The following is a 25,956-nucleotide window of genomic DNA, read 5'->3' on the forward strand; positions in this document are numbered from 1 at the left end:
TCATACTTCACAGACAAGAGGCTCTGACAGGAAGCTTCCCATTCATACTTCACAGACAAGAGGCTCTGACAGGAAGCTTCCCAGTCATACTTCACAGACAAGAGGCTCTGACAGGAAGCTTCCCAGTCATACTTCACAGACAAGAGGCTCTGACAGGAAGCTTCCCAGTCATACTTCACAGACAAGAGGCTCTGACAGGAAGCTTCCCAGTCATACTTCACAGACAAGAGGCTCTGACAGGAAGCTTCCCAGTCATACTTCACAGATAAGAGGCTCTGACAGGAAACTTCCCAGTCATACTTCATAGACATGAGGCTCTGACAGGAAGCTTCCCAGTCATACTTCAGAGACAAGAGGCTCTGACAGGAAACTTCCCAGTCATACTTCATAGACAAGAGGCTCTGACAGGAAGCTTCCCAGTCATACTTCACAGACAAGAGGCTCTGACAGGAAGCTTCCCAGTCATACTTCACAGACAAGAGGCTCTGACAGGAAACTTTCCATTCATACTTCATAATAAGAGACTCTGATGGGAAACTTCCTGGTCATAAATCATAAATAAGAGGGTCTCATAGGAAACTTTCTGGTCAAGAGCCCTTCTGGGTATATCACATTTAAGAACAATTTGTACATTTTTCTTTTGACAAAAGATGAACAGATTTTGATTCACTATCTTCTTCTGTGGCAAGAATGTATGAGTGGTATGTCATATCAGTGGATATTTCAAATAAGAGCAGTCCATAATATCTATTCATTGGATCATATGATGAGAGAAAAAGAGCTTTTACCAAAAAAAAAAAATGTGCTAAGGGCTGGAGAGATGGCTTAGTGGTTAAGTGCTTGCCTGTGAAGCCTAAGGATCCTGGTTCAAGGCTCGATTCCCCAGGACCCATGTAAGCCACATACACAAGAAGGCGCATGCATCTAAAGTTTATTTGCAGTGGCTGGAGGCCCTGGTGCACCCATTCTCTATCTATCTATCACTTTCTCTCTCTCTCTGTCTGTCTGTCACTCTCAAATAAATAAATAAAAATAAGAGCCAGGCATGGTGGCTCATGCCTTTAATCCCAGCACTCAGGAGGCAGAGGTAGGAGAATCGCTGTGAGTTCAAGGTAACCCTGAGACTACAGAGTTAATTCCAGATCAGCCAGGACCAGAGTGAGATCCTACCTCGAAAAACCAAATAAATAAATAAATAAAATAAAAATAAGCAACAACAACAACAACCCCCCCCAAAAAAAAAACAGACAAAAAATGTGCTAAGGAGAGAAAATTTTGAAACTGACCATTTAGAAAATTTTCCTTCTCATTAGTATTAAATGCTGTGGAAATATGTCATTTATTTAAAACTCTAGAGTTTAAAAAAAAACAATATTCCAAATAAAGGTTTAAAGGAATATTTTGATCCATTGATAAAATTATAAAAGCATATATCTTATAATCCTGTTGTAACAACTACAGCTGGACACCAGAAAAGATGAAAACTGTCGGGCGTGGTGGCACATGTCTTTAATCCCTGCACTTGGGAGGCAGAGGTAGGAGAACTGCCATGAGTTTGAGGCTACCCTGAGACAACACAAAGAATTCCAGGTCAGCCTGGGCTACAGCAATAATTCTGCCTCAAAAAGCTAGCTAGCTAACTAGCTAACTAACTAACTAACTAAATAAATAAATAAATAAATAAATAAGTATATAAAAGATGAAAACTAAGCTGGAGAAATGGCTCAGCAGTTAAAGGCCCTTGCTTGCAAAGCCTGATTCCATTCCCCAGTGCCCACATCAAGCCAGATGCTCTGGGTCACACGTGTGTCTGGAGTTTATTTGCAGAAACAGGAGGCTAATGATCTAGGTTTGATTCCCCAATCCATGTAAAGTCATATGCACAAAATGGTGCATGCATCTGGAGTTCATTTGCAGCAGCTGGAGGTCCTGGTGGGCCCATTCTCTCTCTCTCTCTTTCTGTTTACAAATAAATACATAAATCAATTTTTTAAAAAAAATTAAAAAGCCAGGTATAGTGGCACATGCCTTTAATCTCAGCACTCGGGAGGCAGAGGTAGGAGGATCACTGTGAGTTTGAGGCCACCCTGAGACTCCATAGTGAATTCTAGGAGAGCCTGAGCTAAAGTGAAACCCTACCTCAAAAAACCAAAAAAAAAAAAAAAAAATTCTTTTTAAATATGAGCACTTTCTAGCCAATGTGCAGTTGTAGGTGGAAGTGAGATAATAGAATATAATAGAAATGCCGTGACTATATGGACAGAGTGAGCGACAGGCTTCTGTCGTACAAAGTTTCTTGTAGTGATGGCTACTGTGAATCCTAAGACAAGCCAAAGTAAATCTCCATAATATTGTGTTCTTATGTTCAAAGAAAGAATTTTCTTTCTTTCTTTTTTTTTTTTTTTTACAATTTGTATTTATTTATTTGCAAGCAAGGAGAGATAGAAGAGAAACATGCACACAGAATAGGCGCACCAGGGCCTCCAGCCACTCCAAACTCCAGATGCATGAGCCAGGGTACTAGGGAATCAAACCTGCGTCATTAGGCTCTGCACTGAACCACTGAGTCATCTCTCTAGCCTCAAGAATTCCACTGTTGAGAGGGGCTTTCACTGTGTAGCTCAGGCTAGCTTGGAACTCTTCTAACCTGTGTGAATTGTGTGTATGCGTGTGTGTGTGTGTGTATATATACGTATGTTAGTATGTATGTGGGCACGTGTGTGTGTGTGCATGCGTATGGAGGCCAGACATAGATGTCCGGTGTCTTCCTCAATCACTGAACCCAGAGCTCACTGATTTGGCTGTGCCAACTAGCTAGCTTGATCCTCCTGTCTCCACCTTCACAACACTGGCATTGCAGACACATGCCACCATGTCCAGCTCTTACGTGGGTGCTGGGGATCCAAATTCAGGTCCTGTTGCTCGGAAGGCAAGGAATTTATCAACTGGGCCATCTCCCCAGTCCTGAAGAATGAGTTTGCAAATGTAATCCATTCTCTCACAGACAGGTTAAGTGTTCGTTTGAAGAAGGTATGTGGTAGCATGTATGAATGATGCGCCTGCCCAGCTTACGTCTTCTACTGCTGCTCTCTGCTCCATGAGCTAATGATTACCCTTGTTCTTCTAAAATTATTATTGTATTGTATTTATTTTCTGTTTGTTTGTTTCGAGATAGGGTCTCTCTCTAGCTCAGGCTGACCTGGAATTCACTATGAGACTACTCAGGGTGACCTCGAACTCCTGGCGATCCTCCTACCTCTGCCTCCTGAGTGCTAGGATTAAAGACGTGTGCCACCATGCCTGGCTATTATTATTATTATTATTATTATTATTATTATTATTATTATTATACTTTAGTCTTTGGTCTTCCAGACAATGTTGTACCAAGCTGACCTTGAATGTACTGTCCTCCAAGAGCTGATATTACAGGTGTGTGCCACTTCACTTGGCTGGGCCCTTGTTCTTTAAGCCAGTTTACATCAGAATTTTTAAAAATGTTCTATTTATTTATTGATTTGACAAAGAGAGAATGGGCGCATCAGGGCCTCCAGCCACCACAAACGAACTCCAGATGCATGTGCCACCTTGTGCATCTGGCTTTACACTGGTCCTGGGGAATCGAACCTGGGTCCTTGGGCTTTGGCAGCAAGCGCCTTCAGCCATCTCTCCAGCCCCACATCAGAATTTTTATTATTATTAGCCACTGAAAGCTGCCTTCAAGTTGGCCTATCTGTCTGTACCAGGTTGCTTTTAACCCGAGGGCTTCACTGGAGCCGGGAGAACCTCGCAGACAACAGTTGGGGCCAGCTTGAATTACAAGGGCAACTAACTAGCAGCTGCCAGGCATGTTGTAGTCTGCCTCCTCGCCAGCTCTGCGTGGAGCCGAGACGGCCTTAGCCCATGACCGATGGATGGCAATAATACAAGCGATAGGAAACGACCGCTCTTTCTTGACATTTGTGGCCCGCCAGTCCTGTTCTGAGTGTGTGGCATGTCGTCAGCTCGGCTTAGTGACAATCTGATGAGGTGGTCCTGTCATTACTCCTGTGTGGGGGTTTGATGCAGGGGTCCCCCCCAAACTTAGGCGTTCTGAATACTAGTCTCCCCAGCTGATGGCAATTGGCAATTAAAGCCTCCTGGAGGCAGTGTGTTGTTGGGGGCGGCCTTGTGGGTTGTTATAGCGAGTTTCCCCTTGCCAGTGTTTGGCACACTCCCCTGTTGGTATTGCCCACCTTATGTTGGCCAGGAGGTGATGTCCACCCTCTGCTCATGCCATCGTTTTCCTCTGCCATTGTGGAGCTTCCCCCTCGAGCCTGTAAGCCAAAATAAACCTCTTTTTTATTCTCACAAACTGCTCTTGGTTGGGTGATTTCTACCAGCAATGTGGACCTGACTGCAACACCCTGCTTACACATGAAGGTACCATGTGTAAACCTTATCCAGTGTTCTCTAGCTATGACCATCAGGGCTGGTGTTTGAACCCAGGCAATCCTGTTCTATGCCTCCACTCTTCTATTTTATATTTTATTTTATTTTATATTTTATTTTATTTTATATTTTATTTTATTTTAGAAAGAAAGAGACCGAGAGACAGAAAGAATTGGTGTGCCCGGGCCTCAGCCACTGAAATCAAACTCCAGATGCTTGCGCCACCTAGTGGGCATGTGCGACCTTGCACTTGCCTTGCCTTTGTGTGTCTGGCTTATGTGAGATCTGGAGAGTGGAACATAGGTCCTTAGGCTTTGCAGTCAAGTGCCCTAAGTGCTAAGCCATCTCTGCAGCCCTCCCCTCCACTCTTAAAACTAAAACAATTTTTTTGAGATATAATCGGCATACGAAAATTATACTCATTTAAAATGGCTATAATTGGGTGATGTTGCACTAACTTTTCCTGGAACACACGTGCACAAGTGTCTAGTCACCAAACTAGCAATTCCAGCCAAGCCTAGTTTAGTGGACAAGTGAGTTTGTCAGGAGTTCCTTACAAAAGCATGGGGTAAAGATTTGACCACAAAATAACTACATCACCAAAAGTCCCGTCCCAGCATAGGCAACAACTTCCCCCTCAGCTGTCTAGATGGAGTCTTCCCTTCACTTATCTGCTTACACTTTGTATACTCCAGTCCCTCTGTGGTGGTTTGATTCAGGGGTCCCCCATATACTTAGGTGTTCTGAATGCCAGTCTCCCCACTTGATGGAGATTTGGGAATTAGCGCCTCCTGGAGGCAGTGTATTGTTGGGGGCCGGCTTATGGGTGTTACAGCCAGTTTCCCCTTGCCAGTGTTTGGCACACTCTCCTGTTGCTATTGTCCACCTTATGTTGGCCAGGGGGTGAGGTCCATCCTCTGCTCATGCCATCGTTTTCTCCTGCCATCATGGAACTTCCCCCTTGAGTCTGTAAGCCAAAATAAATCCCTTTTTCTTTTCTTTTTTTTTTTTCTTCCCCAAAAGCTGCTTTTGGTCAGGTGATTTCTGCCAGCAATGCAAACCTGAATGCAACAACCTCCCAAGACCACATGCACAGGGACAGCTGGAAGGGAGGCATAGGAGGAAGTGGCTGGGATCTCAGAAGAGGATCGGATGACACTCTCCATCTACCTGCTCTTGGAAGACCCTCAACGGACTTGATCGGGCCTGTTGAGGATCACCTGCATGTAGTCCTGGCTGCTGCAATTAGCATGCTTGGTACTGGCATCTCTGCACCCAGCACTGAGTTCTACAGCGGATGAACCTGGACGCATGGAGAGGCTTGTGAAGCCAGCACTATAATCAAGGTGCGAGACCGCCATGACCTCAAGACCTTTCTTGCGAGTCTTTGCGTATTTTTGTTTGTCATTGTTCTGTTCTGGTTTGTTATAGGAACACTGAACATGCAATCCACCACCCTGCTCCTCACAATTAATCACTATGCCACATGGCCACGAATCCTTGGGTTCTTGCTTGATAGCTGGGGAATTTCTAAATTACAGGGAGTCCCCACTTAGAGACATTTCTGCTTGTTGAGCTTTACTTAAGAGCGTCCGTTAAATCCATTCCATCTGGCAGCAACAACCGTAATGACGTCATAAACTCATATTTGAGAACATGAGTCCCAACTTTGGAACCTAGCATCCTAAAGGAAAGGAGAATGACTGCAAAAGAGCATGTCTGATGGGCTGGAGAGATGGCTTAGCAGTTGAGGCACTTGCCTGCAAAGCCAAAGGACCCAGGCTTGATTTCCCCAAGACCCACATTAAGACAGATGCACATGGTGCTGAATGTGTCTGGAGTTCCTTAGCAATGGCTGGAGGCTTTGGCACACCCATTCTCTCTCCTCTCTCTCTAATATATAAATTTTAAAAATAAAATATTTTCAAAAGGGCACAATGGAACTTCTTAAAGTGGTAGAACCATCTATAACTTAATTCTTAAAAACTGTTTTTATTTTATTGACCACTTCCATAATTACAGACAATAAATCCTGATAATTCCCTTCCCTCCCCCACTTTCCTCTTCACAAATCCACCCTCCATCATATCCCCTCCCTCTCTCCATTAGTCTCTCTCTCTTTTTTTTTTTTTTTTGGTTTCTCAAGGTAGGGTTTCACTCTAACTCAGGCTGACCTGGAATTCACTCTGTAGTCTCAGGGTGGCCATCCAACTCACGGTGATCCTCCTACCTCTGCCTCCTGAGAGCTGGGATTAAAAGTGTGTGCCACCAAGCCTGGCCATTAGTCTCTCTTTTAATTTGATGTCATCATTTTACCTCCTATTATCAGGGTCTTGTGAAGATAGTGCTCAGCACTGCAAGGTCATGGATATCAAGGTCAACTTCTGTCTGGTCAATTGCATTGTAAGCAGTCCCAGCCTTCCTTTGGCTCTTACATTCTCTCCGACACCTCTTCTGTGATGGACCCTGAGCCTTGGAAGGTATGATAGAGATATCTCAGTGCTGAGTACTCCTCTGTCAGTTTTTCTCTGCACTATGGTGCCTTTTGGGTCAGCCCAGTGGCTACTGCCATCTGAAAAGAGAAGCTTCTCTAACAAAAATTAGATATGAACATTAAGAAAACAGCTTACAGGGCAGTTTGGTGAACATGATATATGCGTTTAGCCAGATAAGAGCAGATATTACATTCCTAAGGTTCATGGCCTCCCCCACCATAGGCTTTTGATTAGGTTTTCAGTACTAGGTATGTATTCCCTCCCATAGAGCAGCCTCTAGTTCAATTACAGAGCAATTGGTTTTCCCCAGAACAGACATGTCACTATTGCACCCATTTGGTCATTTGGCCTGGCCGGCCACTCTTAAGGCTTGCAGTGTCCGCTGTTTTTACTGCTGATGACTTCTGTCTCCCATAGGCTGCATGCAGTGCATGCGCCCCCTTGTGCATCTGGCTAACGTGGGTCCTGGGGAATCGAATCTTGGTCCCTTGGCTTTGCAGGCAAGAGCCTTAACCACTAAGCCATCCCTCCAACCCAAGCATACTCAACTTTTGAAGATACATAAACCTGGAGATCAAGACTAATTTCAGATGTATTATAAAGCCAAGTAGTTAAGAGTGTGAAATTGGCATAAAGATAGATACAAGGCAGGAGAGAAGGCTTAGCGGTTAAGGACTTTGACTTTGTCTGCAAAGCCAAAGGACCCAGGTTCAATTCCCCAGGACCCACATAAGCCAGATGCACAAGGTGGTGCATGTATCGGAAGTTTGTTTGCAGCAGCTGAAGACTGTGGTGTGCCTATTCTTCCCCTCCCCTTACCTGCCTCCTTCTTTCTTTCTCTCAAATAAGTAAATTTAAAAAAAAAAGATGTATTTCAAAGGGGAAAGTGCAGGTGGGGGGGAAGGAGGGTATTACCATGGGATATTTTTTTATAATCATGGAAAATGTTAATAAAAATTGTGAAAAGAAAAAAAAATTAGTAAATACCCTCCAAATTAAAAAAATGTATAAAAGATCAATGGAACAAAATTGAGAGTCCAGAAAGACACTCCCACTGATAAAGACAAGTGGTTTTTAACAAGGCACAAAGGCAATGAAGGGTAAAAGGATGGTATTTTTTCAACAAATGACACTAGAACAATTTCATAGTCATAAGCCAAAAAGTAAATGGTCCATAAAACAAGAAGTTAATGTGGACTCTGGACCTAAGTGAAAATATCAATCTGTAAAGAAAGAAGAAAATTTTTGTGGCTATGGGACAAGCAATAATTTCTTAAATATAATACCAAAAGTGTGTTCCAAATAAAGATCACATACTCAACAGTGGACACTGCAAGCCTTATAATTGGACAGCCAGGCCAAATGAGCAATGGGTGCAATAGTGGCACGTCTGTCATGGTGGAAACCAACTGCCCTCAAATTGGACTAGAGGCTCGCTCCATGGGAGGGAATACATCCCTGATACCAAAAACCTACAACAGGGGTAGTCATGAGCCCTAGGGGTGTAACATCTGCTGCTGTCTGGCTAAATGTAAATACTATGCTCATCAAACTGCCTGGCAAGCACTTCTCTTAATATTCATACCCTTATATTAATGCGACTCTCACTTTTGGTTGAGAACCTTCTCTTTTCAGATGGCAGTGACTGCGGAATGACTCAGAAGGCGTCATGGTGCTGAAAGAAGTGACAGGAGTGCTCAGCACTGCAATATCTCTATCACACCTTCCAAGGCTCAGGGTCCATTGCAAAAGAGGTGGCGGAAAGAATGTAAGAGCCAAAGGAAGGGTAGGACTCCTTACAACGTGCTCCTCCAAATACAAAATGGCCTGGATATCCATGACCTCACAGTGCCTGACACTACCTACACAAGACCATCATAAGAGGAGGAAAAGATCATGACATCAAAATAAAAGACTGATTGAGAGGGGAGGGTATATGATGGAGAGTGGAGTTTCAAAGGGGAAAGTGGGTGGGGGAGGAAAGGCATTACCATGGGATATTGTTTACAATCATGGAAGTTGTTAAGAAAAAAAAATTGAAAAAAAATCACAGTGACATATAGGAGTTCTGCAAAAAAAGGGGGGGTCTGGAGGGATGGCTTAGCGGTTAAGACATTTGCCTGCAAAGCCAAAGGACCCAGGCTCAATAGACAAAGGATGAGATACCACACACTATTCTTGTAGTAAAAATGAAAAAGGCTGGTCTGGAGAGATGGCTTAGCTGTTAAGGCACTTGCCTGCAAAGTCAAAGGATCCAGGTTCCACTCCCCAGGACTCACGTAAGCCAGATGCACAAGATGGCCCATGCATCTGTAGTCCAATTACAGTGGCTGGAGGCCCTGGCGCACTCATCTCTCTCTCTCTCAGATAAAAAAAGATTTTTTTTAACGACAAAGACTGCCCATGTAAGTGCTAACAAAGATACAGAGGAGCTGGGACTCCTGAAACACAGCTAAGGAAAATATACATGCTACAACAATTTGCCACTCTGAAAAAGTATTTTGGCACATTCTTAAGAAGTTAAGTATACGTGTACCATGTGACCAAGCCATTCTAATCCTGAGTATTGGCTCAGGGAAATGAAAGCATATGTTTACACTGAGACTTATTCACAAATGCCACAGCTTTATTTGCAATAGCCTCGAACTGGAAACAAACCAAATGCCCATTAGCAGGTAAATGAATGGGCACTGTTTTGCCTGTACAATGGTATTATTACTCAGTATTTCAAAGGAATGACTCAGTGGGTAAGAGCGCTTGCCACACAAGCATGAGGGACTGAGAGAGCTGAAACTCAATTCCTCTGCAACCACGTAAAAAGTCAACATGGCGGGCTGGAGGGATGGTTTAGTGGTTAAGGCGTTTGCCTGCAAAGCCAAAGACCCTGGTTCGATTCCCCAGGACCCATGTTAGACAGATGCACAAGGGGGCGTGCACGTCTGGAGTTCATTTGCGGTGGCTAGAGGCCCTAGTGTGCCCATTCTCTCTCTCTTCTCTCCCTCTTTCTCTGTCAAATAAAATAAATACTCTGAGGCCATGACAAAAAAATAAAATAAAATAAAATAAATAAATACATATTAAAAAATATTTTTTTAAGAAGCCAACATGGCAACACATACAGCCTCAGTCCTGGGGGCAACAGAGACGGGAGAATTGCTGTCAGCCAGTCCGGCCCAAAATGGCAGCTTTGGGTTCAGTAAAAAATTCCATCTCAGGGGACTGGAGAGATGGCTTAGTGGTTAAGCGCTTGCCTGTGAAGCCTAAGGACCCCGGTTCGAAGCTCTATTCCCCAGGACCCATGTGAGCCAGATGCACAAGGGGGCGCATGCATCTGGAGTTCATTTGCAGTAGCTGGAGACCCTGGCGCATCCATTCTCTCTCTCACTCTCTGCCTCTCTCTCTCTCTTTGTTGCTCTCAAATAAATAAAACAAAACAAAACAAAAAAAAAATTCCTTCTCAGGGCTGAAGAGATGGCTTAGCTGTTAAGCACTTGCCTGTGGAGCCCAAGGACCCCGGTTCAAAGCTCGATTCCCCAGGACCCATGTTAGCCAGATACACAAGGGGGTGCACGCATCTGGAGTTCGTTTGTAGTGACTGGAGGCCCTGGCGTGCCCATTTTCTCTCTCTCTCAGTCTCTCTATTTCTCTCTACCTCTTTCTATCTGTCTCTCTCAAATAAATAAATAAAAATAAACAAAAAAAATTTTTTAAATTCTGTCTCATAGAGCTGGGCATGGTGATGCACGCCTTTGATCCCAGCAATTGGGAGGCAGAGGTAGGAGGATCACTGTGAGTTTGAGGCTACCCTGAGACTACATAGTGAATTCCAGGTCAGCCTGGGCTAGAGTGAGACCCTACCTCAAAATAAATAAATAAATAAAATTCTGTCTTGAGAAAAACACATGGATGAGCAATAAAGGGCACACGATGGTCTCCTCTGACCTCCACATATGTGTGTAAGGACACATGTATCTGCATGTGCACATATACACTCCCCCCATACACACAAAGGAATTTTAACTGGTGACATATGTCTCAACATGGGTGTGTAGGTAAAGAAACCAGACCAAAATACAGTATGTACTAGGTAATTTCACATATATAAAGTTCTTTAAGAGGCTAACTAATCTTTAATGACATAGGGCAGGCTTGTGATTTCCTACAGAAGTTTCTGAGGGAAATGTACAGGGTTTTGAAACTGGTTCATATTCTTTCCTTTTCTTTTCTTTTCTTTTCTTTTCTTTTCTTTTCTTTTCTTTTCTTTTCTTTTCTTTTCTTTTCTTTTCTTTTCTTTTCAAGGTAGGGTTTCGTCTAGCTCAGGCTGACCTGGAATTCACTATGTAGTCTCAGGGTGGCCTCGAACTCGAGGTGATCCTCCCCCCTCTGCCTCCCGAGTGCTGGAGTTAAAGGCGTGTGCCACCACACCTGGCTTGGTTCATATTCTTGATTGTGATGATGTGCTTTTAAGGGTATTTAATCATGTCAAAATTGTGTAATTCATCATAAGTCAATCATACCTCAATAAAAATGTTAAAATACATTGATTTCTTTTGTAATGATACTTATTTACCAAACAGATATAAGGACTGTATATGACATGTCCATATTTTTTGAAATTGTTAATTTCACCGCTTTTTCTTTTTTAAAACATGTTTTATTTATTTATCTGAGAGAGAAAAACAGGGAGGGAGAGCAAGAGAGAGAGAATGGGCATGTCAGAGCCTCCAGATGCATGCACCACCTTGTGCATCTGTCTTTCATGGGTCCTGGAGAATTGAACCGAGATCCTTTGGCTTTGCAGGCAAACACCCTAACCACTAAGCCGACTCTCCAGCCCATGTCCGTATTTTTATAGTTAGTTATTCTTCGAGTCTTATTTGATTATTTATATACTACCTAGAAAGTTTCAGCTAATTTTACAGCTACCTGAGTTTGGTTTTGTGATGGGTTCTCTAAAAATCTGTATATCAGACCCATGGCAGGGGAACACATCCTCTATTAAGACATTGTTTCTGTGGGAAAATCCAAAGTGACTCACATGCACCGACGTAGCTTCTCCCCTTTGCCCCGGGCCTTCTCCTCTGTAGTCATCTTGGACAGCGTCGCCAGACCTTAAGCGAAATCAGAAGCTGGGCGTGGTGGTGCTCGCCTTTAATCCCAGCACTCACCTTTAATCCCAGCACTGGGGAGGCAGAGGTAGGAGGATCGCCGTGAGTTTGAGGCCACCCTGAGACTCCATAGTGAATTCCAGGTCAGCCTAGGCCACAAAACAAACAAACAAACAAACAAACAAACAAACAAATAAATAAATCAGACCCGTGACTTCCCTACACATGGTCCCCATTGCTGACATCTGAATTGGCAGCACCCCATCCTGTCTCCCACGATGGCCCCTTTATCCTTCTGCCGTTTTTGAGCTTTGCTTGAAACTGTCTACTGTCAAGACCAAAAAAAAAAAAAAAAAAGTCCTCCCCTTCCCCCTCAACTGTGCAACCTGGAAAAGTGTCCTCCAATCCTTTGAGACTCATGTTCAATATCACTGACGCCTGGCAGACTCTCAAACATCTCCCTGACAGAATGAATGACTCTTTCTCGTGTTCCCACAGCAGTGCGCTTGTTCATTGCACTGTGGTAATTACGGTACAGCTGTATGGGTCAGGTTAAAGGGTTAGCTGCTATACCAAGAAAAAACCCCCAATACCAGGGATTTAAAGGAAACTTCTTTCTTCTCTTTTCTTTTTTGGTTTTTCAAGGTAGGGTTTCACTCTAGTCCAGGCTGAATTGGAATTCACTCTGTAATCTCAGGGTGGCCTCGAACTCACAGCGATCCTCCTACCTCTGCCTCCTGAGTGCTGGGATTAGAGGCGTGTGCCACCACGCCCTGCTAAATGAAGTTTCTTTCTTCCTCACATCAGACTGACTGGCATGCTTGCTCAGTTCTGTGCTCTTGTTGGCATCCAAGCTCCTTTTAGCTTTTCTTGCCCTCGGGGTTTTACACCCAAAAGCATGGTCCAGCATGAGTCTCCAACATGTCTACCTGGACATGAAAAGAGGAAGAGAAAGGCTCTTCCTCTTTTGCATGGTGTGATCTAGAGCTTGACCCAACATCTCTCTTCACAATCTATTGACCAAAATTTAGTCACAGCTCTATATAACTGCAAAGGATGGTGTGTGTGTGGGGGGGTGTAGCTTTGTTTCTGGGTGGCCACATACTTCATTAAACGTCAGGTGTCAGGCTGGAGAGATGGCTTAGCAGTTAAGGCACTTGCCTGCAAAGCTTAAGAACCCATGTTCTACTCCTCAGGTCCCACGTAAGCCAGATGCACAAGGTCGCACATGTACACAAGATGGCACACACGTCTGGAGTTCGATTGTACTGGCTGCAGGCCCTGGTGTGCCAATTCTCTCTCTTGTTCTCATTCTACTCACTCTCTCTCATTTTAAAAAAGAAGTCACAGGCTTGGAGAAATGGCTTAGAGGTTAAGGTGCTTGCCAGAAAAGCCAAAGAACCCAGGTTCAATTCCCCAGGACCCATGTAAGCCAGATGCACAAGGTGGCACATGCGTCTGGAGTTCATTTGTGGCGGTGGAAGGCCCTAATGTGCCCATTCTCTCTCTCCCCCTCCCTTTCTCTCTCTCTTAAGTAAATAAATAAATAAATAATTGGGTTTTTTTTTAACAGTCAGGTGTCATATCATGAGTGAAGAGAAACATCTGCCTTGGAGTAAGTATCTGTCACAGTCTACCCCTTTGGCACCTAATGGCTGTAATCATCATTATTTCTCACATACAAAGCAAATGCTGTCTTCCCAGGGAAGCTCTTAACCATATTATCGGCTACCCAACCCTCAGTCATGTCTGGATGCTAGGCCTGGGCGTTGCCATGCTAACAGCCAGCAACCTGCGTCCACCCTCCTCCGACACGTGATGATGGAACAGCGTGTGGCGGAACGATGGGCAAGAACCGCAAACCACAGTTAAAAAACAAAACAAAACAAAACAAAAAAAACCCCGCTTACTCGGAAAAATAAAACAACGGGAACTACACACATGGCCCCAGCCTATAGTAATTACCAAATCAGGCTAGTTAGAAGTTATAAAGACTCCTTGTCCTTCTGTTTTCTGGAAGCAACTCCCTTGTCCACTGTTCTCCCTGGACCTTGGCTTGGCCCTCCGGGATGCTCTTACTAGGTTGTTGCCCTCAACCACCACATCTGAATTAGGTCCTAAAGAGTGTCCCCTCATTTCTATTCTCCTCGCTGTTTGCTTCTAGTCAGTTCCGTGTGTGGGGTGACTCCAGGCAGCGGTCTTGTCTTAACAGAGTATCAGTCTGTGTATATTCTGGGGGCCTCTGTGCTCAAGCCCGGGCCTTCTCTGATAGCTTTCTCCAGGCCTTATGAGACAATAGGCCTGGGTGGAAAGGGAACACCCTTAATCTGCTCTTGGCCACTGAGCAGGCTGCCATTGTCTGGTGGAGAATTCCTAACCAGGGAAGCTTGGGAAAGGCTCCGGGCCATGGCTCCTCCTGACTCAGGCACCGCAGAGCGGGTTTGAGGTCACAGCCTTCCACTTGAGATCCAGAAACACTTGGCCCGCCCCGTTCTTTGAGGCTCCAAATTTGTCACATTCTGGAGTCAACTTAGATTTCAGGCAGCCAGCAGTTGTGTTCTTAGTGAACCTTATTCCCCTTCCTTTCCTTATTGCCTTGCAGACTGGCCAGGTCTAACCTGAGTTCATTTTTTTTTTGGAATCTGCTGAAAGCAGTAAGAAGTAATGAGGAATACTCACTAGCTATTCAAATTCTTCTGGAGTTACATGCCCGGAGCACAAACGATCCTGCCAAAGTATTACCGATGACAATTTCACAAAATCTGTCAGAGCAAAACACGGAAAGATCTCATCAAGTTTCCAGTCTGCAATGCCTGGACCTGCTCCACTTGACTAGGAAGCCAATTGTAATGTATGTGAGATGTGAGAACCTTTGCAACAGCACCCGGCTGCAGATATAGTTGTCCTTGGTATCCGTGAGGGATTGGACCCCAGGTCCATCACGGATGCTGAAATATGAAGACGTTCATGTCCATTGTATAAAATGACATAGAAGCCGGGTGCGGTGGGCGTGGTGGTGCACGCCTTTTATCCCAGTACTTGGGAGGCAGAGGTAGGAGGATCGCCGTGAGTTCGAGGCCACCCTGAAAATACAGAGTGAATTCCAGGCCAGCCTGGGTTAGAGAGAGGCCCTGCCTTGAAAAAAACAAAAATAGATAAATAAATAAATAAAATGAAATAGTGTCTGCATAACATCTAACACACATCCTCCCAAGTACTTCACAGCCTCCTGGTCACTTTATAAAACTTAATACGACACAAACATGAGGTACATACACGCTACACCGGGTCATTCAGGGAACAATGATGAGGAAAATGTCCCTACATGTTCAGTACAATTTTTTTTTCAACTCACATTGGATGAATTTTCACATGTGGAAGCTGACTGCATTCTAAATTTATTATGAGGCTGGAGAGATGGCTTAGCGGTTAAGGCGCTTGCCTGTGAAGCCTCAGGACCAATGTTGGACTCTCCAGATCCAACATAAGCCAGACACACAAAGGTGAGGCAAGCGCAAGGTCGCACATGCCCACTAGGTGGCACAAGCGTCTGGAGTTTGATTTCAGTGACCAAGGCCCTGGCTTGCCAATTCTCTCTCTTCCTGGATCTCTCTCTCTCTCTCTCTGTCAGTCTCTAAAAAAAAAATTAAATTCAGCCGGGTGTGGTGGCACACGCCTTTAATCCCAGCACTTGGGAGGCAGAGGTAGGAGGATCGCTGTGAGTTCGAGGCCACCCTGAGACTCCATAGTGAATTCCAGGTCAGCCTGAGCTAGAGTGATACTCTACCTCAAAAAACCAAAATAAATAAATATATTCATTATGAAATAGATTTTGGCAGCTGTGACTAGAGAGCAAGCTTAATAGCCATTTGACCAAGATGGAGGCTATTTCTCTGTGACCAGAGGCTGAGCTGGAAGGATGGTTGCGCCGTGTGAAGGCATCAGGGCTCCAGGATCCCTGTCTTGAACCTCCACCTCCACCAGCCCGCGGTGCTGTCCTCATCCCCATGGCCCAAGGTGTTCGCCCGTAAGTTGTCATTTCAGCAAACGGGAAGTAGAAAGGGCCGTGTAGTGTGGTCCAGAAAGTTACATGCATCCTTCCCCGCCATCTTGGCTTTGTCCTGAATGTGCCCCTGAATTCATATGTAGAACTCAACTGCTTAAGGTGACGTAGTAGGACCAGGCGGTTCTTTTAGGAGGTGGTTTAGACACGAGGGCAGAAGCGTGATGTGCTGGGGGCCTGGCTCCCTGAGTTGAAAGTTGAGGTGGTGGGACCTAGTGGGAAGTGCGTGATGGTCATGAGAGCTCTACCCTCAGGAATGCATTAACACGGGTGAAGGAGCAAACTTGACCTCCTCCTCTCTTGCTTCTTTTTTTTTTTTTCAATTTTTATTTTATTTATTTGAGAGCGACAGACACAGAGAGAAAGACAGATAGAGGGAGAGAGAGAGAATGGGCGCGCCAGGGCTTCCAGCCTCTGCAAAGGAACTCTAGACGCGTGCGCCCCCTTGTGCATCTGGCTAATGTGGGACCTGGGGAACCGAGCCTCGAACCAGGGTCCTTAGGCTTCACAGGCAAGCGCTTAACCGCTAAGCCATCTCTCCAGCCCTCTCTCTTGCTTCTCTCTTGCTGTATCACCTCCCCGCCCGGCCACACGTGCATGTGTCACGTTGTTATCACCTACTGTGAGGTCTTACGGGGAGCTAAGCAGATGCTGGGGCTATGCTCTTGAACTGCCCCAGCTAGGAGCGAAAGAAATCTTTCTCCACGGAACAACCCAGTTTGGGGTATGCACTTCTGGAGGCGGACTTAGGGGTGTTCTAGCCAGCTTCCCTTGCCAGAGCGAGGCTCAGATTCTTGCTGCTGCTTACCACCTGCTGTTAGGAGGTGACGTCCCGCCTCACCTTGGATACATCCCATGCAACAGTCCTTCAAACCCACCCTGTGGACTCAGCCTCAGATTCTAAAGGATCTATCCCCTTATCTCCACCCGCTGGCAGGGATCCGAATGGTCCCCATTAGGTGTGGGGTAAGTGGGGCTGAAGGGGCTCGGCTTGGAAAAGCTCCTTTCTTCTCACAGGCTCTTCATCCCTCAACACGGTCGCTGATTAACCCTTTGGACCAGATAACCCCTGCACGGGAGAGGAAAATGTGTGCTTATCCTTGGTCATAAAACATCAATAGTGGGGCTGGAGAGATGGCTTAGCGGTTAAGTGCTTACCTGTGATGCCTAAGGACCCCGGTTTGAGGCTTGATTCCCCACGTTAGCCAGATGCACAAGGGGGCGCACGCGTCTGGAGTTCGTTTGCAGTGGCTGGAGGCCCTGGCGCGTCCATTCTCTCTCTCTCCTTTTCTCCCTCTTTCTCTGTCTGTCACTCTCAAATAAATAAATAATAAACAAAATTAAAAAGACAAAAACATCAATAGTGACTCCTCACAGTGAAGCCAAGGGGGAAGGAGATGCAGGGAGCTGGTGGGCAGGATTGCCTGAGACACTATGTGTAAATACTCAGAGGCTGGCCCACTAGCCCCCTTGCACGTGGAGTACATCAGAGGACCAGGCTTCCTGTTCCCAAAGAAGCCACCTTCTTACATTGTCCTCTCTAAAGCAGTCCCTGGGCTAGGACCCCCTGGCTGGCTGCTGGGGGACCTCCTCTGCTACCTTCTAAGCTCCCCCACAACCCTGACCTCCGAACTCAAACTGCCACTCTATCTTTCCTAAACCTGGAGCATGGGTAAGTGGCTGCCAGTTTCCTAACTGGTAAAGTGCCACGATAAGAGTCCCCAGCACGCAGCTTGTTTAGGTCAGATAAAGCCGGTCACCATGCTTAAGAGCAGGTGCTCATGTGAATAGCATCCTTCTCTGCTTCCTCTCTTGGTACGCACATCACTTTTCGCCCTCCTTCGTGCTTCTAGCTAAGCTCCCCAGATGGAGCCTTGGGGTGGACAATGCCATACGCACCCAGGCCAGAAACCAAAGAAGGTTGGGTCAGAGTTGGATCTTATCCCACTTCCCTTGGCACATGAAAAGGTGCTCCCTCCAGGCCTGGGCATTCTCTATAGCTCACTAACACTGCCTTGACAACTGCCTCTCATTTTCCTCCTTCCCCCCGCTCCGTGTGCGCCTCAACTGATGCTGCCAAGGACGAGGCCAAGACCCCAGCCCTAAGTGCCCTTCACCCAAGTGGCCAGAGGGGCTGATGATTAACACTGAGCAAACTCAAGCCCCTGCCAGGACTCTCAGCAGGGTCAGGACCAGACAAAGGCCTTCCTGTCTGGCAGAGATGCCATCTTGGTAGAAGGTGACTGACCGCTCCGTCAGCTCAGGGCCACCAACGCCCACCCCTCCCCATCTCCAGCAAGGAATTGGGTGGCGGGGGTCCCAGAGGAAGAGAATGCCATGGTGGTTTGTAAAGCCGCAGAAGGCCCAGCTTCATGTCTGTGTGTGTCATGGGACAGAGACTGGTGGGGTGAGGGGCTCCCCAAGTCAGGGTGCTTCTGCGCCTGTCTGCTACAGGGTTGATGATGGACGGTTGTCACCTCTCAGTCCCCACTTCCTTCTCTCCCCTCCAGCCCTTTTCCCTTCTCTACAACATCTGCTACCTATCTTCTCTGTGACAGCCATAGTGTCCGCCATCTCTTACCACACCTTAAACTTTCTCCTATTTCTCACCACCTAGACTCAAATGCTCCCATGGTCCTGGGAAGCCTCTCGCTCCATCGTGTTTTCTTTCCTCCTTCAGGAAGTCCTCCTTGAACCCTTGAAGTTTATCTTTCTTTTATAAATTGTTTTATTTATTTATTTGAGAGTGACTGATAGAGAGAGAGAGAGAGAAAATGGGCGCACCAGGGCCTCCAGCCACTGCAAATGAGCTCCAGACGTGACCGTCCCCTTGTGCATCTGGCTAACGTGGGTCCTGGGGAATCAAGCCTCGAACCGGGGCTTCACAGGCAAGCGCTTAACCACTAAGCCATCTCTCCAGCCCTTATCGTTCTTTTAAATGAAAATATTTTCTTTCTTTCTTTGAGAGAGAGAGAGAGAGCAGGCCAGGGCCTCTAGTCACTGCAAACAAACTCCAGCCACATGCACCACTTTGTGCATCTGGCTTATATGGGTACTTGGGAGTTGACCCTGGGTCCTTAAACTTTGCAGGCAAGTGCCTTAACCACTGATCCATCTCTCCAGTCCTGTAGATCTTATCTTCCTGATTCTTTTACCTGGATACTTCTCCAACACCTTTTGCCTCATTGTGTGTTATCTGGTCTCCTTGCTACACTGCAGGGGGGCGGATGTTGGGGCCTGTGACACTCTTCTTGTTTGTCGCTGCTGAAGGAAGGAATGGTGACCGCTTCAGGGTTCGCATTGTCTGAGAGCCCACCACCACCACCACGGGGGGCGGGGGGCAGGTGGACGCCCTACCAGACATTTTCAACTATCCTGCCCAGTGTTTCATTAAGTCCCGCATTTTTATCAAGCCGGCTGCCCTAGCAGGGCGTTTAGAGCCTAGGACAGCTCTCTTAAGGAATTCAGGACACAGGAAAGGGTTGAGGCCATGTGTCCCCAAGTTGGCCGGATGTGTTCTAGATCAGCCGCCACTCACCCCAGCCAGACTCTCTCCTTCCTTCACACAGCTTCCCTTCCCTATAGGACCTTCTGCCCTGAAACTGCCCTAGAGACTGTGGGTCCCTTCAGAAGCTCCCCGGACAATGTCCCTTCAGACTTCACCAACCTCCTCCGGGGTTCCTCCTGCTCTGGGTCTCCTCTGCTTTCCCTCCTTGCTGCCCACCCTGTGGTTGACCTGCCATGATCCCTAGATCACCTCTGCCTGGTGGGTGGACACGCTCCAGCCCCCAAGGACAAGCCAGGAAGAAGTTGGGTGTGGGAAGGGAAAGGGAGAGCTGGGAAGCCTGGAAGGACTCCCTGATGCCTCTCAGGTTTTCTGTCAGGACTAAAGACTGGCAATTAGGAGGTGCCAGGCCTTTCACCAGTGGAAGCGACTTGCTACGCTGAGAGCTGTTGGAACACTGGCTGTCCTTCGTCAACCGAGTGCCCATGTCGCTTATTAAGCATCCCCGGCCACTTCTTGTAACTCCTCCCCCAACTAGGCATAAGAAAGAAACACTGCTTGGGCGTGGTGGTGCACGCTTTTAATCCCAGCACTCAGGAGGCGGAGGTAGGAGGATCACCGTGAGCTCGAGGCCATGCTGAGACTCCATAGTGAATTCCAGGTCAGCCTGGGCTGGAGTGAAACCTTACCTTGAAAAACCAAAAAAAAAAAAAAAAAAAAGAAAGCAAAGGAAAATACACACACACACACACACACACACAGGGGCATTCCGCTACCTGGTGAATTCCCTACCGCCAAGGACCTGGAAGTTACCTCCTAGTGCCCAGCTCACCAGGCTTTTCCCTCAGGACCCCAGCTAAGAGCAGGCATGGAGGAGCATATGGACTAGGTGAGGGGGCCCAGTGGACAGTCCTCGGGACGCTGTGATCTTCTGTTCATGCCTAGCAAGTCCTGAGCAGAAAGGTTTAGGCCCCTAAAACTATACATAAAACACATACATAAAAATAAATCCAATCCCAGCAGGAGAGCGCCACCTGCTGTTGGGAAGGAGCAGCGCTACCAGCTCCTCTTACAGGAGAATCAGAGCCTGGGGCTTCGGGCTAGGATGCTCTGAGTGCCAGGCTCTTTCTTCCTCGTCGCCTCCCAGGTTCCCACTCAGAGCACCCTGAGGGCATCTGGATCCCAACCGAGGCCTCTGGTGTTACGTAGCACGTCACCCAGCACTCTGCCCCTCGGGCCTAGCACCCTCTGCTCACGCTGCCCTGTGTCCACTGCCTCCTGGGTTCATGTCCTGCCCAAGGGCTTCTAGCTTTCCGGGACAGCGTTCTCCCCGGGCTGAGGAAGCATCTGGGCGCAGGGGTAGAGACTGGGGCAGTGGCTGCTGAGCCAACTGAGGGTGGGTCGGGCACCACCGACGGATGCTCCTGCTTTATCTGCTCTGCTCACAGCAGGTTGTTCTCCTCGCTCCCCTCCCGGAGCCCCCCTCCAGGACTCACCTTCCAGACCATCCTCCCCGTTTCCCCCCCTTCCACCCTAACGCCCCCCCATCCCTCAAAGCTATCATCTTCCTGTTTCACGCCCCTCTTGCATAATTCTTCTGGAAGAGATCCAAACCACCTCACCTGGCCCTCCCCTCTGTCCCTGGCTATGCTTGCTCCTGAGCACACGGAGCACCCACCATTCTCTCCCCCACCCATCTCTTATGTCTCATGTCACACCGGGGTCTCCCCCTCTAAACGGTGAGCCTCCTGAAGATGAGGACTTGGACTCTAAACCCATGTAGCCCCAACATCTGGTAGGCGTGCAGGAATGAATCAGTGATTTGAGCCAATGGCCAAAGATGAAATGGCAAATGACCAAGTGACCCAACCCTGTGTTTTCTAGGCATCCTCCCTCCCTGAACCCTGTTCCTCACCCCGCCACTCCCTTCCCTTAGAAGACCATGACTTGCCTCCCTCTGGGAGATCCCTAGCTGCCTCCCAAGGCTCAGAATGCCTCCCTCCCTCACTCTGTCCGGTTGCCCCACAGATAGGAAACCCATCTCTTAGCCAGTCTTGGGGGTCCTAGGGCCCTTTCACCCAGCTGCCTGGTTGGGTGGCCCCATGTTCTCAGAAAGCCTTCATCACATTTGGACCTCAGACAGCTTGCTAGTTTCGTGGAAGAGGTCTTTCACCACCTCATCACTTTTTTTTTTTTCTTGGCTTTTCGAGGTAGGGTCTCACATTAGCTCAGGCTGACCTGGAATTCACTATGTAGTCTCAGGGTGGCCTCGAACTCTCAGAGATCCTTCTACCTCTGCCTCCCCAGTGCTGGGATTAAAGGCATGTGCCACCACGCCCGGCACAAGCTGTGTGTGGTTTGGAGGTTCATCTCAGCAGTGTGGAGCTCACTAGAACGTATGGCATTTGATTTGGGTTGTTTGTTTATATATTTATACATTTATTGATTGATTGAATTTGGGGTTTTTGACGTAGGGTCTCACTCTAGCCCAGGCTGACCAGGAATTCACTGCGGAGTCTCAGGGTGGCCTCGAACTCTCGGCGATCCTCCTACCTCTGCCTTCTGAGTGCTGGGATTAAAGGTGTGCGCCACCATGCCCGGCCACCATAACTTTTCTGAGCTCCATGGGGAAATGTGACCTCGGAGGCCAGTTTAGCATGGAAGACCTTGAGACTCCTGCGTTTCTCTTCCATTTGACTTTACTAAGAAGGAAGCAGCCTGTCGTCCTACGAGGCACTCAAGCAGTCTGACACAGAGTTCAAATGTGTGCCCAGGAGCGGCGGCCTTGTCTCATGAAGGCACACCCCGGAATCCAAGCCCTCGGATGCCTCACAGCCCCCGCCGATGTCTTGACCACAGCCCCACCAGACCCTGAGCCTAACCACGCTGCAAAGCTGTCTACCGATTCCTCCCTCAGAGGAAACCTGTGAAACAATACCCAGTGATTGTTGTCAGCTGTGAGTTGGAAAATTTATCAAGCCACAAGTAGGTAATTAGTGCAGAATTTGGTAGTTTTATCAGTGTAAATTCCTGGCCAAGCCCGTGAATTGGGGGGGTGTCTCAGAGAAAGATCTGGTGCTTGGTATTAAAGAAAAAAAAAAAAAGACAAAACTGGGCTGGAGGGATTGCTCAGTGGTTAAGGTGCTTGCCTGTGAAGCCTGAGGACCCAGGTTTGATTCTCCAGTACCCACATAAAGCCAAATGCACAAGGTGGCACACACATCTGGAGTTTGTTTGCAGTGACTGGAGGTCCTGCTGCAACGCATTGTCTCTCTCTCTTTCTCAAGTAAATAAATAAATAAAATTTTGGGCTGGAGAGATGGCTTAGCAGTTAAGGCACTTGCCTGCAAAGCCAAAGGACCCAGGCTCAATTCCCCAGGACCCACATAAGCCAGATGCACAAGGTGGCGCATGTGTCTGGAGTTGGTTTGCAGTGGCTGGAGGCCCTGGCACACCCATTCTTTCTTTCTCCTTCTCCCTCTCTCTTTCAAATAAATAAATAAAATATGTTTTAAAAGAAAAGAAGTAAGGCAGGTATGGGGGTACACACCTTTAATTCCAGCACTTGGGAAACAGAGAAGTAGGAGGATTGCTGAGACTACATAGTGAATTCCAGGTCAGCCTGGGCTAGAGTGAGACCCTACCTTAATATATATATGTTTAAAAAAAGAAAAAAAGGACAAGGGCTAGAGAAAAGGTTTAGCAGTTAAGGCATTTGCCTGCAAAGCCAAGGCATCTCAGTTCAACTCTCTAGGACCCACATCAGCCAGATGCACAAGGGGGCGCACGCATCTGGAGTTCATTTGCAGTGGCTGGAGGCCCTGTTGTGCCCATTCTCTGTCTCTCTTTCTCCCTCTGCCTCTTTCTCTCTCCCAAATAAATAAATAAAATATATTTAAAAAAAAAATTTAAAAAGGGACAAAACTGCCCAAATGAACCTGTGTGGACATGTAGGTGGTGGAGTTGAAACTCACCCATTGCAACTCGATGTGCTAAGACCACTGCCTTTTACAATTTTTCTTGCACCAGTCTCATCTGAATCTGATGAAAACACGCCTGTTGTTCACAGGCGATGAGTGAATGAATGAATGAATGAATGAATGAATGAATGAATGGGGATGCATAGAAGAAAAAAAATCTAGACCTTGCTTATTGAGGGTAGCCCCATGTTTGTATGCATGATTCGGTCTCCTTAGAGTCAAATGATGAGTCTTCCAGAGTGTTCTAAAGGCCTCCCTCTTCTATCCAGGACAACGTTCTGGTGCAGAGAAACGTTTATGGACCTCCTAGGCATGGGAAGAGGAGTTTATGATAACCATGGAGTCTGGGTTCTTCCCGATCCACCATGGGTCATGACTGCTCCAGCTTGACCCTGGGGCTCCCGTGCTGGGGGTTAGGGGCACTCCTGAAGCTTAAGGTCCCCATACGTGGCTGGGGTGCAGCCTCTGCCTCCGTAGCCTCGGTCTCTACTAATGTCCTGGGACGAAGACCACCAAACTCATTCTTCCCAACACACCAGGTGGGGCGCCATACTGTCAGGCCACTCCTTAGAGTCTTTTATAGTGGTACGACTGGGGCTGGAGGGATGGCTTAGCGGTGAAGGCGCTTGCCTGCCAAGCCAAAGGACCCAGGTTCGATTCCCCAGGACCCACATAAGCCAGATGCATAAAGTGGTGCATGCATCTGGAGTTCATTTGCAATGGCTGGAGGCCCTGACACCCATTCTCTCCCTCTCCCTCCCTCCCTCCCTCTCTCTCTCTCTCTCTCTCGTAAATAAAAAAATATATATAAAAGAAGAACCATGGAGAAACGAAGAGCCACCTCTTTCTTCATTTACAAATGCTACCCCCTGACACAGGCAAACATACAGTTTGAATTTGCATATGCTGAGAGACATGTACAAAGCTATTTCTAAAACCCCTGGAGATACCAACTCCCCTCGGACCTGAACTTGGGCCTCAGGCTGGTACAGAGCACACTTGTCCATGATTACTGGGCATTATCCAAAGAGCACCCCATGCTATCCTTCCTCTTTACCCTCACAATTTTTTTTTTTTTTTTTTGGGACCCTCTCTGTCCCTTGGTCTTGGCGCTGAAGGGCTGAGAAGGGAGTCACACCTCTGCTGAGACCTTCTCAAGACACAACCGTGCTTGGCTGGTGGGTTGCTCCAGCTAGAACTTCCTCTTGCTTTCAGAGGGGCATCCAGGCTCAGGCCCCTCTGCTGGGCTCCATCAGCTAGTCCACATCATTTCTCTAAGGCAGCCAAAGATGCCTTCAATTCTGCTCAGGCCCACCGACTTGCCTGCCCTCTTCTCTGGAGCCACTTTCTCCTCTTCCTGCCAATCCTGCACCCGTGTGCTAACCATTCCACTGAAGATTTTCCATACCTCCCTCTCCATCATCGCTTCTCCCCTCTCCACTGGCCACCAGCCCCCTTCCTGGTGATGTTCACTGGACCGAGAGTTCTAGCCCCTTCGTGAAATGCTGGCGCCCACACGGCGCCCCTCCGTAGATCCTCGGGAGCTCCTGTCTCCTCTGGTCCAGCTGCCCGGTGCCACGGGGTGCTTGCCCTCGGCAGTAGCTGCCCAGCTCTAGCCCCCTCTCACTTTGGCCCTGTCATCCACGGCGATGGAGCTGGCGTTCTCTGGAATACTTAGTCATCTTCTCATCTTTCATGACCCTGCCTGAGTCACTCCCCACGGGAGAAGGTTCTGAGTCAAAATTAACCACGCCTTCTTTTCCTGTGCAACCACGGAATCTTGTTTGATTTCTTCCCCGCCACCTCGGCTCTTTTTCATGGCTACATTCTGGTCATTGGATCATTGCCTCTTTTTTTTCCTAAATTATTTTTCAGCATGTATGTATGTGTGTGGTATGAATGTTTGTATGTATGTGGGCACACACATGAACATACGTAGAGGCCAGTTGTCTTCACCTTTTTTTTTTTTTTTTTCAAGGTAGGGTTTCACTCTAGTCCAGGCTGACCTGGAATTCACTAAGGAGTCTCAGGGTGGCCTTGAACTCACAGCGATCCTCTTACCTCTGCCTCCCAAGTGCTGGGATTAAAGGCGCGTGCCACCACGCCCGGCTTTCAACTTTCCTTGTTGATGTTGTTTTTCAAGGCAGGGTCTCCCTCTAGCCCAGGCTGACCTGGAATTCATTCTGCAGTCTCAGGGTGGCCTCGAACTCACTGACTATCCTCCTCTGTCTGCCTCCCTAGTACTGGGATCAAAGGTGTGCGCCACCACACCCGGCACCACCTTATTTTTTAAGACAAGTTCTCTCACCAAATCTATAGCTCATCAATTCAGCTCGACAGCTATCAAGCTCCAGGTATCTCCCTGCCTCTGCCTCCT

This window comes from Jaculus jaculus, chromosome 18, assembly GCF_020740685.1.
Source record: "Jaculus jaculus isolate mJacJac1 chromosome 18, mJacJac1.mat.Y.cur, whole genome shotgun sequence".
Classification (NCBI taxonomy): domain Eukaryota; kingdom Metazoa; phylum Chordata; class Mammalia; order Rodentia; family Dipodidae; genus Jaculus; species Jaculus jaculus.